The sequence below is a fragment of the Lissotriton helveticus genome, chromosome 3_2 (genome assembly GCF_964261635.1).
Source record: "Lissotriton helveticus chromosome 3_2, aLisHel1.1, whole genome shotgun sequence".
Taxonomy (NCBI): domain Eukaryota; kingdom Metazoa; phylum Chordata; class Amphibia; order Caudata; family Salamandridae; genus Lissotriton; species Lissotriton helveticus.
Genome location: NC_136062.1, coordinates 186,565,963 through 186,587,684, shown reverse-complemented (window position 1 = coordinate 186,587,684; position 21,722 = coordinate 186,565,963). Strand labels below are relative to the sequence as shown.

Here is a 21,722-nt window from a genome sequence, read left to right as displayed (position 1 = left end):
GGAGAACAGAACATGCAGGCAGACGCTCTCAGTCGGCTCTTCGAAGAACAAAAAGACTGGGTGCTCAACGAAGAGGTAGTGGCAGACATCTTCCATCATGGGGTCAAGCATCCATCAACCTCTTTACAGACAACCTAAACAAAAAATGCCACGCCCTCGCATCCAGATTTTAACGGCCAGGAACGAGAGGAAATGCTCTTTTGATAGACCGGTCCGTTACATTTGCATACGCCTTTCCTCCCCTTCCTCTCATCCCGAAGGTGGTGGCCTAGCTCATCCGATGCAGAATAAAGATGATCCTGATAGTACCGGACTGGCCTCGCCAATGGTGGTATCTGGACCTATTACAACTCTCAATATGTCAACACATGAGGCTTCCGTTCAGACCGGACCTTCTGACCAAAATGGGCGGAAAGATTCTGCACCCCAGCCTTCCATCGCTGAGCTTGGCAGCCTGGCTCCTGAGGTCCTACAATACAGACACTTGAATCTCCCTCAGGACTGCATGAACATTTTGAGGGAGTCAAGGAGACCATCCACAAGGAGTTTTTATTCTTTTAAATGGAAGAGGTTTTTCTTGTGGTGTACGCGTAATGGTTTTAGTCCAACTAGTTGGCAGGAGTAGGTAATCTTGCCTTATCTTCTTTTAGCCAAGTCTGGCTTCAAGTACACTTCTATAAAAGTTGACTTGGCGGCCATAATAGCCTACAGAGAATCACCTAACCAACCCTCCTTTTTCAGCTCCGGTGGTCAAGGATTTCCTTCAAGGTTTGAAGAAAGTTTTTCCTCCTGTCCGACATCCTTTTCCTCCTTGGGAGTTAAATATTGTTCTTTCCAAATTAATGGGCCCTCCTTTCGAGCCCATTCATAAGGCCACTTTGCAGCACCTAACGTGGCAAGTTGCTTTTTTAGTAGCTATTACGTCAGCACGCAGAGTAAGTGAAATCCAGGCACTCTGCGCAAAGGAACCGTACACAGTTTTCTATCACGATCGGGTAGTTCTGAGGACTCACCCTTCTTTCCTACCAAAAGTGGTGTCTGACTTCCATGTTAACCAGACAATTTCTCTTCCCTCTTTTTTCCCAATCTTGCTCCACCAGCAGAAAGGTCTCTTCACTCACTTGACCTCAAGATGGTTCTAAAATTCTATTTGGAGGGAACAAAATCCATTAGGAAGTCTGACCAATTGTTTTTAAACTATGGTGCATCAGGACAGGTTTTCCAGCCTCCAAATGATCCATCTCGAGGTGGATAGTGTCCTGTGATAAGCGAGCCTATCAATTGGCAAACAAGCGTCTGTTGGTTTCCCCTAAGGCTCACTCCACTAGGGGAGAAACAGCTACAATATCTTTCTTACATAATGTACCGATGGCCGAGATTTGCAAGGCGGCATCTTGGAGATTTGTACACACGTTTACTAGGCACTACTGTCTTGATTCTGACTCCAGAGCAGATACCCAAGTAGGCCAAGCCTCCTTGAGGAATTTGTTCCAATGCTAATTTCATTGGAGTCATGATATTTCTTCAATATCTGTTTTAGTTTATGCTTATCATTTGCCAGCAGGATGAGGGGATGGGCTTGCTAGTCTATTCATGTGCTTACGACTATTGATGAGGATCCCCTAGAAGGGAAGAATAGGTTACTTACCCGTAATCCTAATTCTCTTCCAGGGGTATCCTCATCAAAGTCATAAGCAACCCATCCGCCTCCCCGGGCAAATGATCAAGGTAAATGTCATTTCTTTGTGCCCTGGCCTTCGGGTCTCCGCAAAGAACAACTGACCTAACTGTCACCCTTGGGGCATGATGGGAAGCTGGGGGCCATGGCTGCCTTAAAGGCACCGTGCCAGTTTTTATCCTATGTGTTTCTATGAGTTAGCTTTTCAGCTTTCTGCACTAACTCTTTCCGCAATCCAGCCTGTGAGCTGGCAGTGCTGTCATTCCTCTTTGCAGGATTAGGTTTTCTGCTGTACATTAAAGCAGTTCAAATGCACTTTTTTTTCTTCACCGCTTCTTTTTGAATGTGTATATGTGCAAAAAGAATTCTTGTAGCATTACCGAGCTACTTTCTGTATTTTGTTATTTTTATATATATATATATATATATATATAAACACCAAGTCCTCAGCACTGCGAACATTCAGCCACAGCAACAGAAAACACGGACCCTCAGACTGCAGTTAGGTAGGTTTTATTTTCCCCTCAGGCGACGCGTTTCGAGCAGCTTGTGCTCTTGATCACACACCAAACACCTGGTCAACATTTTCTTAAATACATTTCTCTTTGCAGTGCTCCACCTCCAAAGTGAGTCACATGGTGCATGAACATAGATGAAATACTTCACGACACCCACCTTACCCTCAACGAGTAGGAACCACGGAAAAAAGGGAATACATAACTGCATGAATGCAATAAGCCAAAAAAGTTCTCATAAGACAATTATTGTACAATCCATCATATAAGGGTTAAGATATTGACTCCTACATATCCAATCAGACCAACATCCCCACACTATAAATCTAATCTCTGTTTCAATACAAAAATATCTATATATATAAATATATATATATGTAAAAATATATATCTACATGTGAATCCTATATACACACAATTACACTATTTACAAATATTTACAATCAAAAAATTGTTGACTGTTGTCTATTGAATATACGAGAACAAGGACTAATTAACATAAATCAGCATTTTTTTCCCAAACATTTGGCTTATTATTCTTCCCTATTTATCCCATATAATCCATACTCAAACCATAAGTGATAGTACATATAATAGTGATAACAACACTTAAAAAAACAACAAAGTACAAAAAAATCTTTGTGTTTGGTAAATGAGAAAAAAAACTGTGACTTTTTACTTTTGTTTGTAAATATATACATAATCGTTTGGAGAGAGTTTAACCGTATTGACAGCTGGAAGTCAGTTCATTATCTTGATCGATTAATAATTTTTCAATCGTTACTTCCCCAAATGCACAACTTCTTGCCTTAAATTTTTCTTATATACGATATAGTGATCTTGAATCCATACCGGCCCTTAAAGAATCAAGGAAATAAAATAGAGAAATCCTCATCAGGATTTATTTCATATTCTCTATATGATCTACGTCTTAATATACATGCTGCACACAATTCATAACAGATGATGCAAATCTTCAGTTGTATTGAGCCCGTTCGGATATTTACTATCCAGCTCGACTATGTCCTCTGTCTCCCTTCTTCTCAGAAGTCCCTCTCTATCACCTCCACGATTGAGAGGGGCCACTACATCAATCACAAAATAAGTCAACTGAGACAAATCATTATTATGTGTTGATTTGAAGTGGCGCGCCACGGGGTATGTATTGTCATTGTTGACAATTGCACGCAAGTGTTGCAAGATCCTGACATGCACCTGTAACTTAGTGCTACCCACATATCGCAGACCACAGGTGCATGTCAGGACATATATAGCAAACTCACTGTGACAATTGAAATTGCCCCGAATGGCCTTCCTAGTAGGACAGAAAGGGGTGCTGTAGTGAGTGGTGTTAACTCCAAACTTGCACGCCCTACATGTGGAGCATTTGAAAAAACCTTTGTATTTGAGCCAGGTGCTGCCACCACCTAACTCAGGGCTACTTTTCACTAGGCTGTTATGCATACTATGAGATTTTTTGTAGGTTATCGTGGGAGTACCTTGTAGTATCTCACCATAAAAACCATCAGTCATTAAGATTGGCCAATGTCTTCTGACAATGGACCTAATTTGTTTTTCATGTTTGTTGTAGGTAAGAATCAGGCGGGGAGTATTGTTTTCTAAACTGGGTTTTCGTGCATCAGATCTTAATAAAGATTCTCTCGATTTTTCACGACTTCTCTTCAAAGCACTGTTTAAAACCTTATCACTGTACCCTCTGACTTTGAGTCTATTGATGGTATTCATAGCTTCTTGCTCAAATATTTCAGGGGTACTACTGATTCGCTTAACCCGCACTAATTCTCCATACGGGACATTATTAATCACATGCTTCGGGTGATTACTACTAGCGTGCAATATGCTGTTTCCAGCAGTTGGCTTACGGAAAAGGGAAGTAGATACAGCGTTATTCTCAATTATCAGATGAACATCTAAAAAATCTGCTTGTACCTTACTGATGTTGGAGGTGAAGAAAAGATTTTCTTGGTTGTCATTCAGTGCATCAATAAAAACCTTTGCACTAGTCTCATCCCCCTCCCATATACAAAAAACATCATCTATAAACCGTTTCCAGTATTGCACATGTTGAAATCCTGGTGTGGAAGTGAGACCGCGCTCCTCCCACCAGCCCACGTGGAGACACGCGTAGCTGGGGGAGAAGCACGATCCCATCGCCACACCCCGCACCTGTCTCCAGATACTCTTCGCAAACATGAAATAATTGTTATGCAAACACCAGTGTATTAATTCACACAACATCTTGTTGTGCGCATAGTATTCACACGACCGTAGACCAAGATAATGCTTGATTGCCTCCAGACCTTTAACGTGATCTATAGACGTATACAATGACTCTATGTCAAGAGTAATTAGACACCAATTTTCTTGCCATTCAATGGAGGATAATTTCATTAAAAAGTCCCCTGTGTCTTTGATATAACTTGGTAAGTTTTTCACAATGTCTTGTAAGAAAAAATCAATATAACTGGAAATATTTTCTCCTACACTATTGATAGCCGCAATGATTGGACGGCCAGGTGTTGGAACTCTCTGTTTGTGTATTTTTGGAATCAGATATAGTATAGGTATCACTGGGTGCTCTATATTCAAAAAGTCATACTCAGTTTGTGAGATCAAATTGTTTCTTTTGAACGACATCAACATTTTTTTCACCTCATCCTTTGCCCTTTTGTATGCCATTCCATTTGATCGCTCATAACAAGAGGTGTCATTTAATTGTCTCATGGCCTCAGTGATGTATTCCTCCTTGTTCCACAACACAATATTACCACCTTTGTCTGACTTATTGATCACCACTTCGTGATTCTGACTTAGTTTCTTCATTAACATGTTATATTGATTAATCTTAGCATTGTTTTTATAGGTTTGAGTTTGCACAGTGCGGTTTAACTTTTTCAGATCTTCAATGACACAGTCATGGTAGATGTCTACCGCATCTTTTGGCATTACAGGCAAAAACGTGCTTACCGGTTTAAAAGGACTATCACCCGCTCCTTTTTGGCAGATGTCCACATTGTAAAGTTCACGTTGTGTCGATGGAACTTCCCCGGTGGATGGTTCGCCCAAACTACTGGAGTCCTCCAAGTTACACAGGTTAAGAAGCAATCTAGCATCTCGTGCTGCTGGTACTGTGGCATTACCAGTAGTTTTTGTCAATCGTTTAGTGGTTTTGTCTTTTTCTTTTTCCTTGCTGGCAGGTTTTGATGCGAAGAATTTCCTCAACTTCAATTTGCGAATGAATTTAAAAACATCCGCTCTGGTGTTCGTATAATTAAAAGAACTCTCAGGGCAAAAGTTCAGTCCTAAGGCTAAAAGCTGCTCTTCTGCCGTTGACAGAGTGACGCTGGTGAGATTTGTAATGGTACAATCTTTTAATATTTCTTCTTGTTGTACCATTGCTTCTTTTTCTTTTGCGGTTGCTGCTGAGGCTTTTCGCTTTTTTCGCCTTGCGTTCCGCTTTGTGTTGTTTCTCTTGCGTTTTGATTCTTTTTCGTCCTGGGCCGTAATGTTTGCAGCCGGTCCTCTACTAAAAAATCAATTTCTTCCGCAAGGTTAAGAACTCTACCAGCATCACCGCCTTCCGCCCCATTGAATTCAACAAGCGATATACTCGAAGTACTTGACATACTCGCCAAAGAAACGGAGTCTGCATCAGATTGCTCACCATTTACATCCACTTGGTTGGAACTTCCTGCCACTTCATTCCTAACCGTTTGTTTAGACAGCTTGGACTGTCTTGCTTTATCAAATTTGCGGGAGAATGTATATATTTGACCAGTTGTATAATCATTTAAATCCCTTGCAAATTTGTGGATTTTCCTTACTTTGATGCGCTCCTCATGTTTGCGGAGCCGCTCACTTATTTCTATGCGTGTCGTTCTTATCAGCTCTTTAATGTCAGATTCAACGAAGGCATTTAATTGATCATTAAGGCTTTTTATCTCCTCCAGTAATTTGTCACGATCTATCACGGCGTACTCAATTAGTAGTTTCACCAAATTCATTGAGGCGTCTAAATTCAACTCGCCCCATTTCTTCAGCATTGCCGGGTTAGGATCTTCAAAACTCGGCGCCAGCATAATGCGTAAGCCGCGTGGTATTCTTCCTGCCTCCACATACTTAGTAAGCGACTTATGTTCCCACCACTTGGTGATTTCAGATTTAGTCTTTTTTTCTAGGGTCTTCAATAGTTGTTTTACATTCAGTTGTGCACTGTTGGGCTGACTCACCGCTGCGGTGGCTTTCGTAGCGTTCTTCCGCACATTGTTGAACAGCGCCTCAGCCGCGTCTTCACGCTCACTCTCCAAACTTGCTGACATGGTGTAAACGCGGGGATGATATGATGAAATATACCGCTGGCAAAACGCCAATGTCAGTCTTCTGGCTGCTTCTGTCTTGAACTCGCTACCTGGTAATCCCAGAATAACACCACTTTTCTGACTGGACGACACCCGCCGGTAGCTCACCAATCCGGTCAGCCGTTGGCGCGTCTTCCTCCAGTACTCGTCGTGGTTACTTTTTCGGTCCAGGGGGTCTCGTCAAATTCCCTCCTCGGAATACAAACAGTGAAAGCTGTAGAAGCGAGACCTCTTTTCAACGAGCGGGTACCGTAAACGGGGACAGCTCGCCACCGTAACATATAAACACCAAGTCCTCAGCACTGCGAACATTCAGCCACAGCAACAGAAAACACGGACCCTCAGACTGCAGTTAGGTAGGTTTTATTTTCCCCTCAGGCGACGCGTTTCGAGCAGCTTGTGCTCTTGATCACACACCAAACACCTGGTCAACATTTTCTTAAATACATTTCTCTTTGCAGTGCTCCACCTCCAAAGTGAGTCACATGGTGCATGAACATAGATGAAATACTTCACGACACCCACCTTACCCTCAACGAGTAGGAACCATTTGTATTTTGTTATTTTTATATATATATATATATATATATATATACTACTATTATAAAGGAAGAACTTTGAGGCTTTGAGGCGGGTAAACTCGGGAACCCCAGCGCCAATCCACACACCCGATACATCGTTGTAATCCTCAGGGTGTGCAGATGGACATATGCTATATAAATTAAAAATAAATATGTTATTAAAAAATATGTTAAAAAAAAAGTAGTCCCTTCAAAGTAGCGCCAGCCGTAAAGGAAGAACTTTGAGGCTTTGAGGCGGGTAAACTCGGGAACCACAGCGCCAATCCACACACCCGATACATCGTTATAATCCTCAGGGTGTGCAGATGGACATAGGCTATATAAATTAAAAATAAATACGTTATTAAAAAATATAAGTTAAAAAAGTAGTCCCTTCAAAGTAGCGCCAGCCGCGACGTGCTTGCTGACATCAGGAGCGGCGTACACGCGTGGAGCGGCGTACAGGAGCAGTGGAGAACAGCGTGGGGAGGAGCGGCGGAGATCAGCGCGGGGAGGAGCAGTGACGAGGAGCGGCGGAGATCAGGGGAGCAGTGGACATGACCGGCGGGCAGGCGGTGAGGATCGGCGGGCAGACAGTGAGGGGCTGCAGAGATTGAATATTCACTGTACTGTACGGCTCTAATAATTTAGTGAGAGCTGGTACCGGGGCCTATCGGAGGAGCTGCACTTGCTCTCCTATTAAAGGGCCCGCACCGGGGTTTTTAAGGCTGCAAACACTGCGAGCTCTTACGCTTTCTTCCCCATGGCAACCACTGTACCACTGCCATCTTTTCAGCCCCCGGCTGCAGCCGTCCGGACATCGCCACCAGTGCTGGGAAGGTACAAGCATGCCATCTCTGCATTGTTTTGGTATGCTGTTTTATGTTAAGGTAGAGGCTGTTTGTATAGCACCTGTGGCAGCCATGGATTGCTTCTAACCGCAGAAAATCATGTTGAATCGTCAGGTGTGCGCCAGAGTGGAGCAGCTGCCGTGTTCTTCTCGGATGAGAGCGTAAGGTGCTGATAACATGGAATTGTGAAACGCGCAGAGCACTACTATCAGGCCCATGAGCACAGTGAATATAAAGCGTGTCTGCTGTTCAGAAAAGGCATTTCCTTTGAAATTGAATCAATTAGTTGTCGGGGGAAGTATCGGGACAGTACAGGAACTTCTGAGGGGCAAGCAGGTACTCTGTGACGCTAACTACCTGCACTTTTCCATTAAGGAGACAAAGGAGGCTCAATAAAAAGAGCATTTATAAAAAAAAAAAAAAAAGCAAAGAATGTATAAAGAAAGAAAGAGAAAGCACACGTAGACAATCTGTTCTGTTATGTTAATCACTGGCAGGTGGATGGGTAACGTTCAACACAATGAAAATAGAAGGGATTAAAAATATAAAAAGGTAGTGGACACAGCCTGTGCGTCACGCAGAGCACCCGGGTCACCCCTCTGCGGAGAACAGTCAACAAGTCCTAATAATGTGTCTCGTGGGCAGGTACCAAACGGGGCATTACAGCAGGAAAACATGACATGAGCAGTGACGTGGGCAGATTACACAACGTCAGGGCGGGCGGGGGCCCTGAGCCATGATTGCTCCCGGACAACGTCGGGACGGGCTGCTAGTATATATATATATATATATATATATATATATATAAAAGACCTAGTTACCATAGGAAAATCGCAACATTCTATTCCCAATAATGTTGGCACCGATTGAAGAATCTTCGTGACATTTTCAAAACTTATGGCCCGCTTCGGTCCGCTCCTATCTTGAAAGTTTCGTGGTGATTCGGCAAGCGGGGGCCGAGAAAAAAGGGGGTCCCAAACCTTGTTTTCTCCATGCAATTTTCCATAGGAAACTTTAGATGCGGCTATAGCCTGAACTGCTGAATGGAATTACACTAAATTTAGCAAAAAGGTAGCCCTTAGTTCAGAAAGAGCCCCTTTTTTTAAATGGTGTAAATCCGTTCAGTAGTTTTAAAAATATTTATTAAAAAAGAAATATATATATATCTGAGCGGAGCCTAACCACACATCTCATCGTGAGATCTGATTGGCTGTCAGCACTTCATCCAAGAAGTGTTGGCAGCCATCTTGGGTCAAATATACATGATAGCACTGTGATGTATTCCTATAGGTTCTGTATCGATCCCCCTATTCCTGACCCTATTCTGGTTAACAAGTTAACTAGCAGCCATCCCATGAGGCAGAAAACCCCCATGATGCAGGAACCGTTATCTGATAAAGCCTCACTACGGCACAGGAACGTGTTATCTGATTAGGTCATAACGCTTGCCATCTAATTAGACAAGCGATATTCCTCCAGCCCCTGATAAGGCATACGGAGTTCTCAAAACAAATCAAACCTATGACAGACCTGGGAAAAACCCTGCGGCCATTGTTTTGATTTCACCGAGAACTTCAGCAAAAGAATGTGCTAACGACCAGGTCGTATGACATCCTTATTGACGTATCTATGTCCATCCTTACGTCAATCTCGGCACCTTAAAGGTATAAATATTACCGATATTGCCCTATGCAAACACACGCGGTGGTGACGAGATCGGAGCAGCCAGACTTGCCGAAGCCCAGAGCAGAGCAGACCCCGCTGGCGTAGCCCCGCCTTTCCTGACGCGCTGAGAACGAGACGCTGCTTTCTCCTGCCGAGAAATCCAGCTCCGGCGCTTCCGGGTAGCCCTCGCAGGCAGCCTGGAATATCGAGACCAGAGACGAGAGATACCATCCCTCATTCATCCTAGATTCCAGGTACAGAACTGAATAACCCCTCGCAGAGAATTCTCTAGTCAGTCACTTGGCAAAACTTAGTGCTACCCACATATCGCAGACCACAGGTGCATGTCAGGACATATATAGCAAACTCACTGTGACAATTGAAATTGCCCCGAATGGCCTTCCTAGTAGGACAGAAAGGGGTGCTGTAGTGAGTGGTGTTAACTCCAAACTTGCACGCCCTACATGTGGAGCATTTGAAAAAACCTTTGTATTTGAGCCAGGTGCTGCCACCACCTAACTCAGGGCTACTTTTCACTAGGCTGTTATGCATACTATGAGATTTTTTGTAGGTTATCGTGGGAGTACCTTGTAGTATCTCACCATAAAAACCATCAGTCATTAAGATTGGCCAATGTCTTCTGACAATGGACCTAATTTGTTTTTCATGTTTGTTGTAGGTAAGAATCAGGCGGGGAGTATTGTTTTCTAAACTGGGTTTTCGTGCATCAGATCTTAATAAAGATTCTCTCGATTTTTCACGACTTCTCTTCAAAGCACTGTTTAAAACCTTATCACTGTACCCTCTGACTTTGAGTCTATTGATGGTATTCATAGCTTCTTGCTCAAATATTTCAGGGGTACTACTGATTCGCTTAACCCGCACTAATTCTCCATACGGGACATTATTAATCACATGCTTCGGGTGATTACTACTAGCGTGCAATATGCTGTTTCCAGCAGTTGGCTTACGGAAAAGGGAAGTAGATACAGCGTTATTCTCAATTATCAGATGAACATCTAAAAAATCTGCTTGTACCTTACTGATGTTGGAGGTGAAGAAAAGATTTTCTTGGTTGTCATTCAGTGCATCAATAAAAACCTTTGCACTAGTCTCATCCCCCTCCCATATACAAAAAACATCATCTATAAACCGTTTCCAGTATTGCACATGTTGAAATCCTGGTGTGGAAGTGAGACCGCGCTCCTCCCACCAGCCCACGTGGAGACACGCGTAGCTGGGGGAGAAGCACGATCCCATCGCCACACCCCGCACCTGTCTCCAGATACTCTTCGCAAACATGAAATAATTGTTATGCAAACACCAGTGTATTAATTCACACAACATCTTGTTGTGCGCATAGTATTCACACGACCGTAGACCAAGATAATGCTTGATTGCCTCCAGACCGTTAACGTGATCTATAGACGTATACAATGACTCTATGTCAAGAGTAATTAGACACCAATTTTCTTGCCATTCAATGGAGGATAATTTCATTAAAAAGTCCCCTGTGTCTTTGATATAACTTGGTAAGTTTTTCACAATGTCTTGTAAGAAAAAATCAATATAACTGGAAATATTTTCTCCTACACTATTGATAGCCGCAATGATTGGACGGCCAGGTGTTGGAACTCTCTGTTTGTGTATTTTTGGAATCAGATATAGTATAGGTATCACTGGGTGCTCTATATTCAAAAAGTCATACTCAGTTTGTGAGATCAAATTGTTTCTTTTGAACGACATCAACATTTTTTTCACCTCATCCTTTGCCCTTTTGTATGCCATTCCATTTGATCGCTCATAACAAGAGGTGTCATTTAATTGTCTCATGGCCTCAGTGATGTATTCCTCCTTGTTCCACAACACAATATTACCACCTTTGTCTGACTTATTGATCACCACTTCGTGATTCTGACTTAGTTTCTTCATTAACATGTTATATTGATTAATCTTAGCATTGTTTTTATAGGTTTGAGTTTGCACAGTGCGGTTTAACTTTTTCAGATCTTCAATGACACAGTCATGGTAGATGTCTACCGCATCTTTTGGCATTACAGGCAAAAACGTGCTTACCGGTTTAAAAGGACTATCACCCGCTCCTTTTTGGCAGATGTCCACATTGTAAAGTTCACGTTGTGTCGATGGAACTTCCCCGGTGGATGGTTCGCCCAAACTACTGGAGTCCTCCAAGTTACACAGGTTAAGAAGCAATCTAGCATCTCGTGCTGCTGGTACTGTGGCATTACCAGTAGTTTTTGTCAATCGTTTAGTGGTTTTGTCTTTTTCTTTTTCCTTGCTGGCAGGTTTTGATGCGAAGAATTTCCTCAACTTCAATTTGCGAATGAATTTAAAAACATCCGCTCTGGTGTTCGTATAATTAAAAGAACTCTCAGGGCAAAAGTTCAGTCCTAAGGCTAAAAGCTGCTCTTCTGCCGTTGACAGAGTGACGCTGGTGAGATTTGTAATGGTACAATCTTTTAATATTTCTTCTTGTTGTACCATTGCTTCTTTTTCTTTTGCGGTTGCTGCTGAGGCTTTTCGCTTTTTTCGCCTTGCGTTCCGCTTTGTGTTGTTTCTCTTGCGTTTTGATTCTTTTTCGTCCTGGGCCGTAATGTTTGCAGCCGGTCCTCTACTAAAAAATCAATTTCTTCCGCAAGGTTAAGAACTCTACCAGCATCACCGCCTTCCGCCCCATTGAATTCAACAAGCGATATACTCGAAGTACTTGACATACTCGCCAAAGAAACGGAGTCTGCATCAGATTGCTCACCATTTACATCCACTTGGTTGGAACTTCCTGCCACTTCATTCCTAACCGTTTGTTTAGACAGCTTGGACTGTCTTGCTTTATCAAATTTGCGGGAGAATGTATATATTTGACCAGTTGTATAATCATTTAAATCCCTTGCAAATTTGTGGATTTTCCTTACTTTGATGCGCTCCTCATGTTTGCGGAGCCGCTCACTTATTTCTATGCGTGTCGTTCTTATCAGCTCTTTAATGTCAGATTCAACGAAGGCATTTAATTGATCATTAAGGCTTTTTATCTCCTCCAGTAATTTGTCACGATCTATCACGGCGTACTCAATTAGTAGTTTCACCAAATTCATTGAGGCGTCTAAATTCAACTCGCCCCATTTCTTCAGCATTGCCGGGTTAGGATCTTCAAAACTCGGCGCCAGCATAATGCGTAAGCCGCGTGGTATTCTTCCTGCCTCCACATACTTAGTAAGCGACTTATGTTCCCACCACTTGGTGATTTCAGATTTAGTCTTTTTTTCTAGGGTCTTCAATAGTTGTTTTACATTCAGTTGTGCACTGTTGGGCTGACTCACCGCTGCGGTGGCTTTCGTAGCGTTCTTCCGCACATTGTTGAACAGCGCCTCAGCCGCGTCTTCACGCTCACTCTCCAAACTTGCTGACATGGTGTAAACGCGGGGATGATATGATGAAATATACCGCTGGCAAAACGCCAATGTCAGTCTTCTGGCTGCTTCTGTCTTGAACTCGCTACCTGGTAATCCCAGAATAACACCACTTTTCTGACTGGACGACACCCGCCGGTAGCTCACCAATCCGGTCAGCCGTTGGCGCGTCTTCCTCCAGTACTCGTCGTGGTTACTTTTTCGGTCCAGGGGGTCTCGTCAAATTCCCTCCTCGGAATACAAACAGTGAAAGCTGTAGAAGCGAGACCTCTTTTCAACGAGCGGGTACCGTAAACGGGGACAGCTCGCCACCGTAACATATAAACACCAAGTCCTCAGCACTGCGAACATTCAGCCACAGCAACAGAAAACACGGACCCTCAGACTGCAGTTAGGTAGGTTTTATTTTCCCCTCAGGCGACGCGTTTCGAGCAGCTTGTGCTCTTGATCACACACCAAACACCTGGTCAACATTTTCTTAAATACATTTCTCTTTGCAGTGCTCCACCTCCAAAGTGAGTCACATGGTGCATGAACATAGATGAAATACTTCACGACACCCACCTTACCCTCAACGAGTAGGAACCATTTGTATTTTGTTATTTTTATATATATATATATATATATCCATCAAAACGAAGGTGACCCCTCGGTTGTCCTCATGGAAAGAGCCACTCAGCAGGTAAGTATGTTCTTAGCTTTAATCATGAAAGCTGCAGCATCACATCCGAAAACAGCATTAAATATCAAGGGAGTCCATACGCCGACGCGTTTCGTGCGCTGTGCGCACTTCTTCAAAGGCGGACTGTTGAAATACCACACAGCAATCCACGGCACCTGAACACTTTATGACGCTCGCTGAGTAGGGCGGGGACAGCTCGCACTGTCTTCTGGTCAATTGAGTGCAGTGGACAATAAAGTTTTGCTAGTGTGCTGTCATATTCAAATAAAGTTCCACAGTGGGTTAGTGCTCGTTTCTCTTCTGGGAGGCTGCACTGTAAACCTTCCATTAAGCCCTCGCCTGCCCCTTCAGCTAGCGTGATTAGGCGCCAGCCTGGGCTGTGGAACACAGCGGGGTTCTTTCCGCGGCTGGACTAGCCGCTACGAATCCATCAAAACGAAGGTGACCCCTCGGTTGTCCTCATGGAAAGAGCCACTCAGCAGGTAAGTATGTTCTTAGCTTTAATCATGAAAGCTGCAGCATCACATCCGAAAACAGCATTAAATATCAAGGGAGTCCATACGCCGACGCGTTTCGTGCGCTGTGCGCACTTCTTCAAAGGCGGACTGTTGAAATACCACACAGCAATCCACGGCACCTGAACACTTTATGACGCTCGCTGAGTAGGGCGGGGACAGCTCGCACTGTCTTCTGGTCAATTGAGTGCAGTGGACAATAAAGTTTTGCTAGTGTGCTGTCATATTCAAATAAAGTTCCACAGTGGGTTAGTGCTCGTTTCTCTTCTGGGAGGCTGCACTGTAAACCTTCCATTAAGCCCTCGCCTGCCCCTTCAGCTAGCGTGATTAGGCGCCAGCCTGGGCTGTGGAACACAGCGGGGTTCTTTCCGCGGCTGGACTAGCCGCTACGAATCCATCAAAACGAAGGTGACCCCTCGGTTGTCCTCATGGAAAGAGCCACTCAGCAGGTAAGTATGTTCTTAGCTTTAATCATGAAAGCTGCAGCATCACATCCGAAAACAGCATTAAATATCAAGGGAGTCCATACGCCGACGCGTTTCGTGCGCTGTGCGCACTTCTTCAAAGGCGGACTGTTGAAATACCACACAGCAATCCACGGCACCTGAACACTTTATGACGCTCGCTGAGTAGGGCGGGGACAGCTCGCACTGTCTTCTGGTCAATTGAGTGCAGTGGACAATAAAGTTTTGCTAGTGTGCTGTCATATTCAAATAAAGTTCCACAGTGGGTTAGTGCTCGTTTCTCTTCTGGGAGGCTGCACTGTAAACCTTCCATTAAGCCCTCGCCTGCCCCTTCAGCTAGCGTGATTAGGCGCCAGCCTGGGCTGTGGAACACAGCGGGGTTCTTTCCGCGGCTGGACTAGCCGCTACGAATCCATCAAAACGAAGGTGACCCCTCGGTTGTCCTCATGGAAAGAGCCACTCAGCAGGTAAGTATGTTCTTAGCTTTAATCATGAAAGCTGCAGCATCACATCCGAAAACAGCATTAAATATCAAGGGAGTCCATACGCCGACGCGTTTCGTGCGCTGTGCGCACTTCTTCAAAGGCGGACTGTTGAAATACCACACAGCAATCCACGGCACCTGAACACTTTATGACGCTCGCTGAGTAGGGCGGGGACAGCTCGCACTGTCTTCTGGTCAATTGAGTGCAGTGGACAATAAAGTTTTGCTAGTGTGCTGTCATATTCAAATAAAGTTCCACAGTGGGTTAGTGCTCGTTTCTCTTCTGGGAGGCTGCACTGTAAACCTTCCATTAAGCCCTCGCCTGCCCCTTCAGCTAGCGTGATTAGGCGCCAGCCTGGGCTGTGGAACACAGCGGGGTTCTTTCCGCGGCTGGACTAGCCGCTACGAATCCATCAAAACGAAGGTGACCCCTCGGTTGTCCTCATGGAAAGAGCCACTCAGCAGGTAAGTATGTTCTTAGCTTTAATCATGAAAGCTGCAGCATCACATCCGAAAACAGCATTAAATATCAAGGGAGTCCATACGCCGACGCGTTTCGTGCGCTGTGCGCACTTCTTCAAAGGCGGACTGTTGAAATACCACACAGCAATCCACGGCACCTGAACACTTTATGACGCTCGCTGAGTAGGGCGGGGACAGCTCGCACTGTCTTCTGGTCAATTGAGTGCAGTGGACAATAAAGTTTTGCTAGTGTGCTGTCATATTCAAATAAAGTTCCACAGTGGGTTAGTGCTCGTTTCTCTTCTGGGAGGCTGCACTGTAAACCTTCCATTAAGCCCTCGCCTGCCCCTTCAGCTAGCGTGATTAGGCGCCAGCCTGGGCTGTGGAACACAGCGGGGTTCTTTCCGCGGCTGGACTAGCCGCTACGAATCCATCAAAACGAAGGTGACCCCTCGGTTGTCCTCATGGAAAGAGCCACTCAGCAGGTAAGTATGTTCTTAGCTTTAATCATGAAAGCTGCAGCATCACATCCGAAAACAGCATTAAATATCAAGGGAGTCCATACGCCGACGCGTTTCGTGCGCTGTGCGCACTTCTTCAAAGGCGGACTGTTGAAATACCACACAGCAATCCACGGCACCTGAACACTTTATGACGCTCGCTGAGTAGGGCGGGGACAGCTCGCACTGTCTTCTGGTCAATTGAGTGCAGTGGACAATAAAGTTTTGCTAGTGTGCTGTCATATTCAAATAAAGTTCCACAGTGGGTTAGTGCTCGTTTCTCTTCTGGGAGGCTGCACTGTAAACCTTCCATTAAGCCCTCGCCTGCCCCTTCAGCTAGCGTGATTAGGCGCCAGCCTGGGCTGTGGAACACAGCGGGGTTCTTTCCGCGGCTGGACTAGCCGCTACGAATCCATCAAAACGAAGGTGACCCCTCGGTTGTCCTCATGGAAAGAGCCACTCAGCAGGTCCACTGCACTCAATTGACCAGAAGACAGTGCGAGCTGTCCCCGCCCTACTCAGCGAGCGTCATAAAGTGTTCAGGTGCCGTGGATTGCTGTGTGGTATTTCAACAGTCCGCCTTTGAAGAAGTGCGCACAGCGCACGAAACGCGTCGGCGTATGGACTCCCTTGATATTTAATGCTGTTTTCGGATGTGATGCTGCAGCTTTCATGATTAAAGCTAAGAACATACTTACCTGCTGAGTGGCTCTTTCCATGAGGACAACCGAGGGGTCACCTTCGTTTTGATGGATTCGTAGCGGCTAGTCCAGCCGCGGAAAGAACCCCGCTGTGTTCCACAGCCCAGGCTGGCGCCTAATCACGCTAGCTGAAGGGGCAGGCGAGGGCTTAATGGAAGGTTTACAGTGCAGCCTCCCAGAAGAGAAACGAGCACTAACCCACTGTGGAACTTTATTTGAATATGACAGCACACTAGCAAAACTTTATTGTCCACTGCACTCAATTGACCAGAAGACAGTGCGAGCTGTCCCCGCCCTACTCAGCGAGCGTCATAAAGTGTTCAGGTGCCGTGGATTGCTGTGTGGTATTTCAACAGTCCGCCTTTGAAGAAGTGCGCACAGCGCACGAAACGCGTCGGCGTATGGACTCCCTTGATATTTAATGCTGTTTTCGGATGTGATGCTGCAGCTTTCATGATTAAAGCTAAGAACATACTTACCTGCTGAGTGGCTCTTTCCATGAGGACAACCGAGGGGTCACCTTCGTTTTGATGGATTCGTAGCGGCTAGTCCAGCCGCGGAAAGAACCCCGCTGTGTTCCACAGCCCAGGCTGGCGCCTAATCACGCTAGCTGAAGGGGCAGGCGAGGGCTTAATGGAAGGTTTACAGTGCAGCCTCCCAGAAGAGAAACGAGCACTAACCCACTGTGGAACTTTATTTGAATATGACAGCACACTAGCAAAACTTTATTGTCCACTGCACTCAATTGACCAGAAGACAGTGCGAGCTGTCCCCGCCCTACTCAGCGAGCGTCATAAAGTGTTCAGGTGCCGTGGATTGCTGTGTGGTATTTCAACAGTCCGCCTTTGAAGAAGTGCGCACAGCGCACGAAACGCGTCGGCGTATGGACTCCCTTGATATTTAATGCTGTTTTCGGATGTGATGCTGCAGCTTTCATGATTAAAGCTAAGAACATACTTACCTGCTGAGTGGCTCTTTCCATGAGGACAACCGAGGGGTCACCTTCGTTTTGATGGATTCGTAGCGGCTAGTCCAGCCGCGGAAAGAACCCCGCTGTGTTCCACAGCCCAGGCTGGCGCCTAATCACGCTAGCTGAAGGGGCAGGCGAGGGCTTAATGGAAGGTTTACAGTGCAGCCTCCCAGAAGAGAAACGAGCACTAACCCACTGTGGAACTTTATTTGAATATGACAGCACACTAGCAAAACTTTATTGTCCACTGCACTCAATTGACCAGAAGACAGTGCGAGCTGTCCCCGCCCTACTCAGCGAGCGTCATAAAGTGTTCAGGTGCCGTGGATTGCTGTGTGGTATTTCAACAGTCCGCCTTTGAAGAAGTGCGCACAGCGCACGAAACGCGTCGGCGTATGGACTCCCTTGATATTTAATGCTGTTTTCGGATGTGATGCTGCAGCTTTCATGATTAAAGCTAAGAACATACTTACCTGCTGAGTGGCTCTTTCCATGAGGACAACCGAGGGGTCACCTTCGTTTTGATGGATTCGTAGCGGCTAGTCCAGCCGCGGAAAGAACCCCGCTGTGTTCCACAGCCCAGGCTGGCGCCTAATCACGCTAGCTGAAGGGGCAGGCGAGGGCTTAATGGAAGGTTTACAGTGCAGCCTCCCAGAAGAGAAACGAGCACTAACCCACTGTGGAACTTTATTTGAATATGACAGCACACTAGCAAAACTTTATTGTCCACTGCACTCAATTGACCAGAAGACAGTGCGAGCTGTCCCCGCCCTACTCAGCGAGCGTCATAAAGTGTTCAGGTGCCGTGGATTGCTGTGTGGTATTTCAACAGTCCGCCTTTGAAGAAGTGCGCACAGCGCACGAAACGCGTCGGCGTATGGACTCCCTTGATATTTAATGCTGTTTTCGGATGTGATGCTGCAGCTTTCATGATTAAAGCTAAGAACATACTTACCTGCTGAGTGGCTCTTTCCATGAGGACAACCGAGGGGTCACCTTCGTTTTGATGGATTCGTAGCGGCTAGTCCAGCCGCGGAAAGAACCCCGCTGTGTTCCACAGCCCAGGCTGGCGCCTAATCACGCTAGCTGAAGGGGCAGGCGAGGGCTTAATGGAAGGTTTACAGTGCAGCCTCCCAGAAGAGAAACGAGCACTAACCCACTGTGGAACTTTATTTGAATATGACAGCACACTAGCAAAACTTTATTGTCCACTGCACTCAATTGACCAGAAGACAGTGCGAGCTGTCCCCGCCCTACTCAGCGAGCGTCATAAAGTGTTCAGGTGCCGTGGATTGCTGTGTGGTATTTCAACAGTCCGCCTTTGAAGAAGTGCGCACAGCGCACGAAACGCGTCGGCGTATGGACTCCCTTGATATTTAATGCTGTTTTCGGATGTGATGCTGCAGCTTTCATGATTAAAGCTAAGAACATACTTACCTGCTGAGTGGCTCTTTCCATGAGGACAACCGAGGGGTCACCTTCGTTTTGATGGATTCGTAGCGGCTAGTCCAGCCGCGGAAAGAACCCCGCTGTGTTCCACAGCCCAGGCTGGCGCCTAATCACGCTAGCTGAAGGGGCAGGCGAGGGCTTAATGGAAGGTTTACAGTGCAGCCTCCCAGAAGAGAAACGAGCACTAACCCACTGTGGAACTTTATTTGAATATGACAGCACACTAGCAAAACTTTATTGTCCACTGCACTCAATTGACCAGAAGACAGTGCGAGCTGTCCCCGCCCTACTCAGCGAGCGTCATAAAGTGTTCAGGTGCCGTGGATTGCTGTGTGGTATTTCAACAGTCCGCCTTTGAAGAAGTGCGCACAGCGCACGAAACGCGTCGGCGTATGGACTCCCTTGATATTTAATGCTGTTTTCGGATGTGATGCTGCAGCTTTCATGATTAAAGCTAAGAACATACTTACCTGCTGAGTGGCTCTTTCCATGAGGACAACCGAGGGGTCACCTTCGTTTTGATGGATTCGTAGCGGCTAGTCCAGCCGCGGAAAGAACCCCGCTGTGTTCCACAGCCCAGGCTGGCGCCTAATCACGCTAGCTGAAGGGGCAGGCGAGGGCTTAATGGAAGGTTTACAGTGCAGCCTCCCAGAAGAGAAACGAGCACTAACCCACTGTGGAACTTTATTTGAATATGACAGCACACTAGCAAAACTTTATTGTCCACTGCACTCAATTGACCAGAAGACAGTGCGAGCTGTCCCCGCCCTACTCAGCGAGCGTCATAAAGTGTTCAGGTGCCGTGGATTGCTGTGTGGTATTTCAACAGTCCGCCTTTGAAGAAGTGCGCACAGCGCACGAAACGCGTCGGCGTATGGACTCCCTTGATATTTAATGCTGTTTTCGGATGTGATGCTGCAGCTTTCATGATTAAAGCTAAGAACATACTTACCTGCTGAGTGGCTCTTTCCATGAGGACAACCGAGGGGTCACCTTCGTTTTGATGGATTCGTAGCGGCTAGTCCAGCCGCGGAAAGAACCCCGCTGTGTTCCACAGCCCAGGCTGGCGCCTAATCACGCTAGCTGAAGGGGCAGGCGAGGGCTTAATGGAAGGTTTACAGTGCAGCCTCCCAGAAGAGAAACGAGCACTAACCCACTGTGGAACTTTATTTGAATATGACAGCACACTAGCAAAACTTTATTGTCCACTGCACTCAATTGACCAGAAGACAGTGCGAGCTGTCCCCGCCCTACTCAGCGAGCGTCATAAAGTGTTCAGGTGCCGTGGATTGCTGTGTGGTATTTCAACAGTCCGCCTTTGAAGAAGTGCGCACAGCGCACGAAACGCGTCGGCGTATGGACTCCCTTGATATTTAATGCTGTTTTCGGATGTGATGCTGCAGCTTTCATGATTAAAGCTAAGAACATACTTACCTGCTGAGTGGCTCTTTCCATGAGGACAACCGAGGGGTCACCTTCGTTTTGATGGATTCGTAGCGGCTAGTCCAGCCGCGGAAAGAACCCCGCTGTGTTCCACAGCCCAGGCTGGCGCCTAATCACGCTAGCTGAAGGGGCAGGCGAGGGCTTAATGGAAGGTTTACAGTGCAGCCTCCCAGAAGAGAAACGAGCACTAACCCACTGTGGAACTTTATTTGAATATGACAGCACACTAGCAAAACTTTATTGTCCACTGCACTCAATTGACCAGAAGACAGTGCGAGCTGTCCCCGCCCTACTCAGCGAGCGTCATAAAGTGTTCAGGTGCCGTGGATTGCTGTGTGGTATTTCAACAGTCCGCCTTTGAAGAAGTGCGCACAGCGCACGAAACGCGTCGGCGTATGGACTCCCTTGATATTTAATGCTGTTTTCGGATGTGATGCTGCAGCTTTCATGATTAAAGCTAAGAACATACTTACCTGCTGAGTGGCTCTTTCCATGAGGACAACCGAGGGGTCACCTTCGTTTTGATGGATTCGTAGCGGCTAGTCCAGCCGCGGAAAGAACCCCGCTGTGTTCCACAGCCCAGGCTGGCGCCTAATCACGCTAGCTGAAGGGGCAGGCGAGGGCTTAATGGAAGGTTTACAGTGCAGCCTCCCAGAAGAGAAACGAGCACTAACCCACTGTGGAACTTTATTTGAATATGACAGCACACTAGCAAAACTTTATTGTCCACTGCACTCAATTGACCAGAAGACAGTGCGAGCTGTCCCCGCCCTACTCAGCGAGCGTCATAAAGTGTTCAGGTGCCGTGGATTGCTGTGTGGTATTTCAACAGTCCGCCTTTGAAGAAGTGCGCACAGCGCACGAAACGCGTCGGCGTATGGACTCCCTTGATATTTAATGCTGTTTTCGGATGTGATGCTGCAGCTTTCATGATTAAAGCTAAGAACATACTTACCTGCTGAGTGGCTCTTTCCAT

At 46.0% G+C, this 21,722-nt stretch overlaps 2 long non-coding RNA genes across 2 annotated transcripts in view; one reads left to right on the top strand and one right to left on the bottom strand.

Annotated features, from left to right (window-relative positions):
- Window positions 1–21,722, bottom strand: part of LOC144826554 (uncharacterized) — a 213,199-nt gene that overhangs the window by 78,939 nt on the left and 112,538 nt on the right. The gene's annotated exons all lie outside the window — the stretch shown is intronic.
- The window catches only part of LOC144826553 (uncharacterized), a 292,837-nt gene that overhangs the window by 229,701 nt on the left and 41,414 nt on the right, over window positions 1–21,722 (top strand). The gene's annotated exons all lie outside the window — the stretch shown is intronic.